We start from the raw sequence: 8,519 nt of genomic DNA, 5'->3' as shown, positions 1-8,519 counted from the left end.
AAAATAATTTCAGTTAGGTCTCTTTCCTGAGCCCTTCACTCTTGGTTATGTTATTCATTTGTAATACAGTAGGCTGTTGTTACTTCTGTATTCCATTTCAGGTTCACATGCACATACATACCTCAATTGTTTTTCATTGCTTTCTTTAAATTTTTGCATTTGTAAAATATTGCCATAGTTCCAAATGTCAGAACTAAATAAAAGGCTATTCTAAGGGATGCCTCGGTGGCTCAGTCATTTAAGTGCCCAACTTCAGCTCAGGTCATGATCTCATAGTTCATGGGTTCAAGCCCGAGATCCGGCTTTGTGCTGACAGCTCAGAGCCTACAGCTAGCTTTGGATTCTGTGTCTCCGTCTCTCTCTGCCTCTCTCCCACTTACGCGCTCTCTCTCTCAAAAATGAATAAACATTAAAAAATTTAAAAAAAAGATATACATACATTTACCATATGACCCAGCGATGTATATTATTTATACAATAAAAATGAAAATATGTTTACACAAAAACTTATACATGAGTGTTCATAGCAGGTTTATTCATAGTAGCTCCAAGGTGGAAACAATCCAAATGTTCATCAATGGGTACATAAATAAATAGTGACATATTAATACAATGGGATGCCACTCATCAATAAAGGGGGATGAAATATTGACATACACAACATAAATAAATCTCAAAATTTAAGCTGAGTGAAAGGAAGTAGGCACAGAACAGTATATACAATGTAATTCCACTGGTATAAAATTCTCGTAAAGACAGTTCTCACATATAGTGACAGAAAGCAGATTAATGGTTTCTTGGAGTCAGGTGGGGAGAATCGTCTGGAAAGGGATATAGAACATTTTTGGGGTGATGAAACTGTTATATTTCTTGATTTTAGTGGTAGTTATATTAAAGTGTGTATTTACCCCAACTCATCAAAATGTAAAGTTAAATTTAGCGCAACTTATTATATGTATAATTATGACTCAATAAAGGTGATAAAAACCTCTACCGGATGCAGTGAAATGGATGTGTATAGAGAAATTTAGATTGTTAAATGAAAATATTAGCCAAAAAGAAAGGTTGGAAAAAATCAATTATCTAAGACTTAAATTTCAAGACGCTAGAAAAAAACCCCAGTGGATTAAACTCAAATAAAATAGAAAGGCTCGTGTGTTTAATGGTCATTGATATTTCTCTTTTGTGAAATATTTGCAAGTTTTGCTCACTTGAATTAGGTTGTTTTTAGAAAAGAGCATGAACCACTGAAAAAGAAATCAATTATATAGTAGTTAAGAGGTGACCTTTTGAAAAGATTAATAAAGTGTTAAATCCCTAGAATGCCTAATCAAGAAAACAAAGAGACCTCACAGATTACCAATACTGAGACAGAAAAGAGAATATCACTTTAGATTCTACTGATATTAAAAATATAACAAGCAGATATAAACTATTTAAAGCTAATAATTAGATATTTCAATGAAATGATATGGAGATTAAATGATATTTACCAAAAATGACACAAGAGACAGAAAATATCAATAGTCCTATGTCTATCAAAGGAATTGAACGTATAATTGAAATTTTTTCTACACAGGGACATCTGGGTGGCTCAGTTGGTTAGGCATCTAACTCTTGGTTTCGGCTCAGGTCATGAACTCATGGTTCATGAGTTCAAGCCCCATGTTGGGCTCCATGCTGACAGTAAACAGCCTGCTTGGGACTCTCTCGCTCCCTCCCTCTCTGCCCCTCCCCTGCTCACTCTGTCTCTCTTTCTCAAATAAATAAACTTAAAAAAATTTTTTTTAAATAAAAATAAAAACATAAAACTTTCCTAAATAGAAAATTCCTAGCCCAGATGGCTTTACTGATGATTTTTACAGAAAATATTTATGGGAAAAAGAATACCAATACTAATAATGCACAGTCTTACACAAACTCTTCTGGGGTACAAAAAAGGGAAGTGATTCCCAATTAATTTTATAAGACCAGCATTATTCTGATACTAATCTCTGACAAAGCTACTACAAGAAAGGAAACATACAAAACAACAAGGACGTAGACATAAGATCCTATATAAAAACTTAAAAATCTAATTCAATAATATATATATATATATTTTAATTTTTTTAAATGCTTATTTTTGAGCAAGGAAAGGGCAGAGAGAGAGGAAGACACAGAATCCGAAGCAGGCTCCAGGCTCCGAGCTGTCAGCACAGGGCCTGACGCGGGGCTCGAACCCACGGATGGTGAGATCATGGCCTGAGCCGAAGTTGGATGCTTAACAAACTGAGCCACCCAGGTGCCAACAATATATTAAAAAGATAATATACAATGACTAAATGGTATCTCTTCCAGGAATGGAAGATTGCCTTAACATTCAAAAATCAATCCATTGGACAAACTTTGAGAACATTATGCTAAGTGAAATAAGGCCAGTCACGAAAGAACAAAAATTTATATGAGATTCCTAATGTAGTCCAATTCAAAATAATTAAAATAGAACAGTAGTTTCCAGAGACTGAGGGGAGGGGGCACAGAGGATTATTGTGTAATGGGTATTGAGTTTCAGCTTAGAAAGATAAAAAGTTTTGGATACGGATCATGGTGATGGTTGCACAATATGAATGCACTTAATTTCATTGAACTATATACTTAAAAATAGTTGAGGGGCGCCTGGGTGGCTCAGTCGGTTCAGCGGCCGACTTCAGCTCAGGTCACGATCTCGCGGTCCGTGAGTTCGAGCCCCGCGTCGGGCTCTGGGCTGATGGCTCAGAACCCGGATCCTGCTTCCAATTCTGTGTCTCCCTCTCTCTCTGCCCCTCCCCTGTTCATGCTCTGTCTCTCTCTGTCTCAAAAATAAATAAAACGTTAAAAAAAAAAAAAGTTGAGATGGTAAATTTTATGTTGTGTGCATTTCACAATTTTTTTAATTAAAAAAAAGATCAATCCATATAACTCAAGCACATTAACAGAATGAGAAAACCATATATCATCTCAATAGATGCAAAATATGTATTTAGTGAAATTTAACCCCTCCCCATGATAACAAATCTCAGCAAACTAAGATTGGAGGAAAGTTTTCTTTTTTTTTTTTTCTTTTTAAAAAAAAATTTTTTTTTTCAACGTTTATTTATTTTTGGGACAGAGACAGAGCGTGAACGGGGGAGGGGCAGAGAGAGAGGGAGACACAGAATCGGAAACAGGCTCCAGGCTCTGAGCCATCAGCCCAGAGCCTGACGCGGGGCTCGAACTCACGGACCACGAGATCATGACCTGGCTGAAGTCGGACGCTCAACCGACTGCGCCACCCAGGCGCCCCTGGAGGAAAGTTTTCTTAATCTGATAGAAATTATCTACAAATTTACACCTCATTTCACACCTAATGGTAAAACGTCTAGGGTTTTCTTTTAGATTCTGGGAAAAACGCAGAGATGCCCACAATCACTACTTCTGGAGGCCTTGGCCAGTGCAAAAAAGCAAGAAAAAAAAAAATGGTATAAAAATTGGAGGGATGAAGTAAAAAATTTTACTTTATTGCAGATGACATTTTGTATACAAAGTCCAATAAAATAAACTTAATTATAATTAACAAGTGTATTTATCAAGGTCACTGGATAGAAGGTCAGTTTGTAATATAATATGTTATAATAATTATAATTATTACGTAGCTTTGCTCATTCCTTTGGGTATAATATGAATCTATTACATGTTATATATAATATTATAATACATATAATATACTATAACATGTAATATACAAATATTTATATTATTTATACAGTTGAACCTTGAACAATGTGGTTGTTAAGGGTATTGCCCCCCCAATCAAAAATCCACATATAACTTTTGACCTCCCAAGAACTTAACTAGTAATAGCCTACTGTTGACCAGAAGCCTTATTGATAACATTAACAGTTGATGAACACATATTTTGTATATTATACTATATACTATATCCTTATAATAAAGTAAGCTAGAGAAAATTAAGTGTTAAGAAAATCATAAGAGAAAATACGTTTACAGAACTAAAATTACTGATACTGTAAGTTTACATGGTCTGTTTACAAGATAAATCATTTGTCAGTACCTGTCAATATTGTCTTATAGGATACAAAACACTGTGATGCTATATGCTTTACTAACATATCTCAAAAACGAAATGTGAAAAAAAATGTACATTTATTTACAGGTATTACAAATCATGCACTGAAAACAAAAAAGCAGCAATATGATGGCTTTATTGGTAGCCCAGTGTGATTGTTTCATGGTAGCTTAGCCTGTATATTACTGAATAAATTGTTATAAAATTCTTATGACATAGGTATTACAGTCATATCCATAATACAGTATTGGAAACATTATTACATTTTTTTGGAAAATTACTTCCCTGTGATGATAGGCTGATACACAGGTTCTCCAGCAGGAATGTATTGTTTCAGGATTGATGGCTTTCACAGCTTTTTCTATAACAGCAATGGCATCTTCAGGGGTGTAATCCTTCCAGATTTTTATTCTGTTCTTGGAGGGCTCTCCCATAGCTGACAATCCTTTCCATAGAGTACCATGTGCAATGAGCTTTAAAGGTCCTTGTGATCTAGATGTTGCTGTGTTTGGGGGAAAAAAGACCACTTAGACACCTTCAGTGTTGAACTCATGGGGTTCTGGATGGCCAGGGACATTGTCCAGTATCAAAAGAACTTAAGGGGTGCCTGGGTGGCTCAGTCGGTTAAGCGCTGACTTTGGTTCACGTCATGATCCTCATGGTTTGTGAGCCCTGCATTGGGCTTTGTGCTGATAGCTAGGAGCCTGGAGCCTGCTTTGGATTCTGTGTCTCCCTCTCTCTGCTCCTTCCCCATTTGTGCTCTGTCTCTCAAAAATAAATAAACATTAAAAAAATTAAAAAAAAAAAAGAACTTAAAAAATTTTTTTAATGTTTTTATTTTTGAGAGAGATAGAGACAGAGCATGAGCTGGGGAGGGGCAGAGAGAGAGGGAGACACAGAATCTTGGGACACCTGGGTGGCTCAGTCAGTTGAGCGTCAGGCTTCGGCTCAGGTCAGGATCTCGCGTTTCGTGAGTTCAAGCCCCTCTGTCGGGCTCTGTGCTGACGGCTTGGAGCCTGGAGCCTGCTTTGGATTCTTGTGTCTCCCTCTCTCTCTCTCTCTCTGCGCCTCCCAAGCTTGCACTCTCTCTCTCTCAAAAATAAACAAACATTAAAAAAAAAAGAATCTGAAAAAGGCTCCAGGGTCCAGCTGTCAGCACAGAGCCCAATGCAGGGCTGGAACTCAGGAGCTGTGAGCTCATGACCTGAGCTGAAGTTGGATGCTTCACTGACTGAGCCAGCCAGGTGTCCCTCTAAAGAACTTTAAAAGGAAGTTTCCTTAGTTGCAAGGCGTTTCCTGACTTCAGGGACAAAGTACTGTTGGAACCAATAAAAGAAGTCTTTTTAAAAAAGGGGGGATCCAGACCTTCTTGCTGTACAACCAAAAGAATGGCAGCTGCTAAATAGCTTTTCAAAGGCTAGCAGCTTTGGGGTGTCTGGGTGGCTCAGTTGGTTAAGTATCCAACTTCGGCTCAGGTCATGATCTCGGGTTCGTGAGTTCGAGCCCCCTTTTGGGCTCTGTGCTGACAGCTCAGAGCCTGGAGCCTGCTTCGGATTCTGTGTCTCCTCCCTTTGCCTCTTGCCTGCTCACACTTTCTCTCTCAAAAATAAACAAACATTTAAAAAAACAATAAAGGTTAGCAGTTTATAGGTAAGGGCAGTCCTGATCATGAACCCAACTACATTTGCCCAAAACATAGTTAGCCTATCCTTTCATGCCTTAAATCCTGGTGCTCGATTCTCTTCCTAATAATGTGGATTCCCGCCCCCGCAGAATGTGGCACTTCTGTCTTTATTAAAAAGTTTCACTGACATTCTTTCTTCTCAATGATTTCATTAATGGTGTCTAGGAACTCATCTACTGCCTCTTGGTAGGCAGAAGCCACTTCTGTTGACATTTTAAAAGCCAAACCTCTGGAATGATCAAACCATCCACTGTTGTCATTAAATTCTCCAGCTTTAGATCCTTCACCTTCCTTTTTCTTTGAAAGTTGCCATATGGACTTTGCTTTTTCTCAAATCATAGTACAGTCTATAGGTATGCCTTTCTTTTAACAATTCTACACCCACATAAAAGCTGCATTTTTGGGGTGCCTGGGTGGCTCAGTCGGTTAAGCATCTGACTCTTGATTTTGGCTGTCATGATGTCATGAGTTTAAGCCCTGTATCAGGGTCTGTGCTGATGGCACGGAACTTGCTTGGGATTCTCTCTCTCCCTCTCTCTGCCCCTCCCCTGTGCTCTCTCAAAATATTTTTTGAAAAAAGCTTTATTTTCAGTAGGATAAAAACGTATTTCACAAAAAGTGCAAGGTTCTCACACCGGCTGGCTTAGGGGCAGTGATGGCTTCATGAAAGTTTCTTTTTTTTCTTTTCTTTCTTTCTTTCTTTCTTTTTCTTTCTTCCTTCCTTCCTCTCCCTCCCTCCCCCCCCTTTCTTTTTCTTTTCTCCTTCCTTCCTTCCTTCCTTCCTTCCTTCCTTCCTTCCTTCCTTCCTTCCTTCCTTCCTTCCTTCCTTCCTTCCTTCCTTCCTTCCTCCTGAGGATTATACTGGATTCATTTGTCTTGGAATGGCAGGCAACTGCAACTGTGGACCTTAATCACTGGTACGTATCAAGAAATTCAACTTTTTCTTATAATTTCATAACCTTTCTTTGCTTTTGGGGAGTACTGCCACATCATTAGTGGTGCTCCCTATGGGTCCCCTGGTATTACTCCAGGTTTACAGTATTTCACTTAGACATGTTGAAAAATATGTGAGAAGTAGGACAGATGACTTTTTACGGTGATATACAACTTATTGGAGATGAACTGCTCAGTGACGATTAGTGTCACAGGCATTTTAAGCGGATACTCACTACACTGGGCTCAATTCAACAGCAACAGGAAGTGGCTACGAAATTATTACAGTAGTAAAATATGTACTACAGTTAATTTTACACAGTTCTCATTTGCTGCTGCGTCTTTTTGTTGACATTTGTCTTGAATGCAAATGGTGCTATGTATGGTCTGCTTGTGTGCAGAAGTTTTGATAAATTTTAACTTTTTACAATAGATTTGTGTATATTTTATGGTAGTGATACAATACTATTATCTACATATATTTCGTACACTTGTACCCTTTTCTTAAATTTTCAATTATTTCTAGGCTACATGGTTCATCTGTGAGTTTTTTAAATTGTTGCAAGTCTCTTAAAAAATTTTCCAATACATTTATTGGGGAAAAAAAAAACCCATCTATTACACGGACCTGGACAGTTCAAACCCATATTGTTCAAGGACCAACTGTATGTATTTAATAAATATTAGCAAAAATCAGAAAACTAAAATAATAGCATTTATAACATCAAAACCCCAAATACATAGGACTAACTTAATAAAAATGTTCAAAACATCTGCACTGAAAAAATACAAAAATTGCTGAGATTAAAAGACATATATAAATGAAAAGCATGCTCACAGACTGGATGTCTCAATATTGTTAAAGTATGCATTCTTCCACAATTACGTATTTGATGGAATGCTCATTAAAACCTCAACTTTTTGGTGTGGAACAATTGAAAAAAAATCATTAAAAAATGCATGAAAATGCCAAGGGTCTAGAATTGCAACTTTGAACAAGAACAAAATTAGAAGACACACACCACCAGACACCAAGACTTGCTATAAATCTGCTTACACTAAAAACATCTGGTGTTCCTTAGAATGTAACAGAATAATTTAGAAATAGACCCCCATATAACATAATCATTTGATTTATCGTAAGAATACCACTACAACCCGAGGGGGAGGAGAGAATGTCTTTTCAATAAATGATGTTGAATACGTTGTATATTTGTATGGAAAATATTAATTTGACCTCTACCCCAGACCACACATAAAAATTAACTTCAGGGGCGCCTGGGTGGCGCAGTCGGTTAAGCGTCCGACTTCAGCCAGGTCACGATCTCGCGGTCCGTGAGTTCGAGCCCCGCGTCGGGCTCTGGGCTGATGGCTCAGAGCCTGGAGCCTGTTTCCGATCCTGTGTCTCCCTCTCTCTCTGCCCCTCCCCCGTTCATGCTCTGTCTCTCTCTGTCCCAAAAATAAATAAACGTTGAAAAAAAAAAAAAAATTAAAAAAAAAAAAATTAACTTCAAATGGATTGTAGACCTAAAAATTAAAATAGTAGAAATGTAGAAGAAAATGTAGGAAAATATCTTTTGTGACCTTGGATTATGAAAAGATTTCTTAAACTAGGCACAAAAAGCACTAATAGTTTTTTTTTTTTCAACTTTTTTTTATTTATTTATTTTTTATTTTTTTTGGGACAGAGAGAGACAGAGCATGAACGGGGGAGGGGCAGAGAGAGAGGGAGACATAGAATCGGAAACAGGCTCCAGGCTCTGAGCCATCAGCCCAGAGCCTGACGCGGGGCTCGAACTCACGGACCGCGAGATC

Source organism: Puma concolor, chromosome E1 (genome assembly GCF_028749965.1).
Source record: "Puma concolor isolate L17-30 chromosome E1, mPumCon1.1.hap2, whole genome shotgun sequence".
NCBI lineage: Eukaryota > Metazoa > Chordata > Mammalia > Carnivora > Felidae > Puma > Puma concolor.
Note: the sequence above shows the minus strand (reverse complement) of the source record.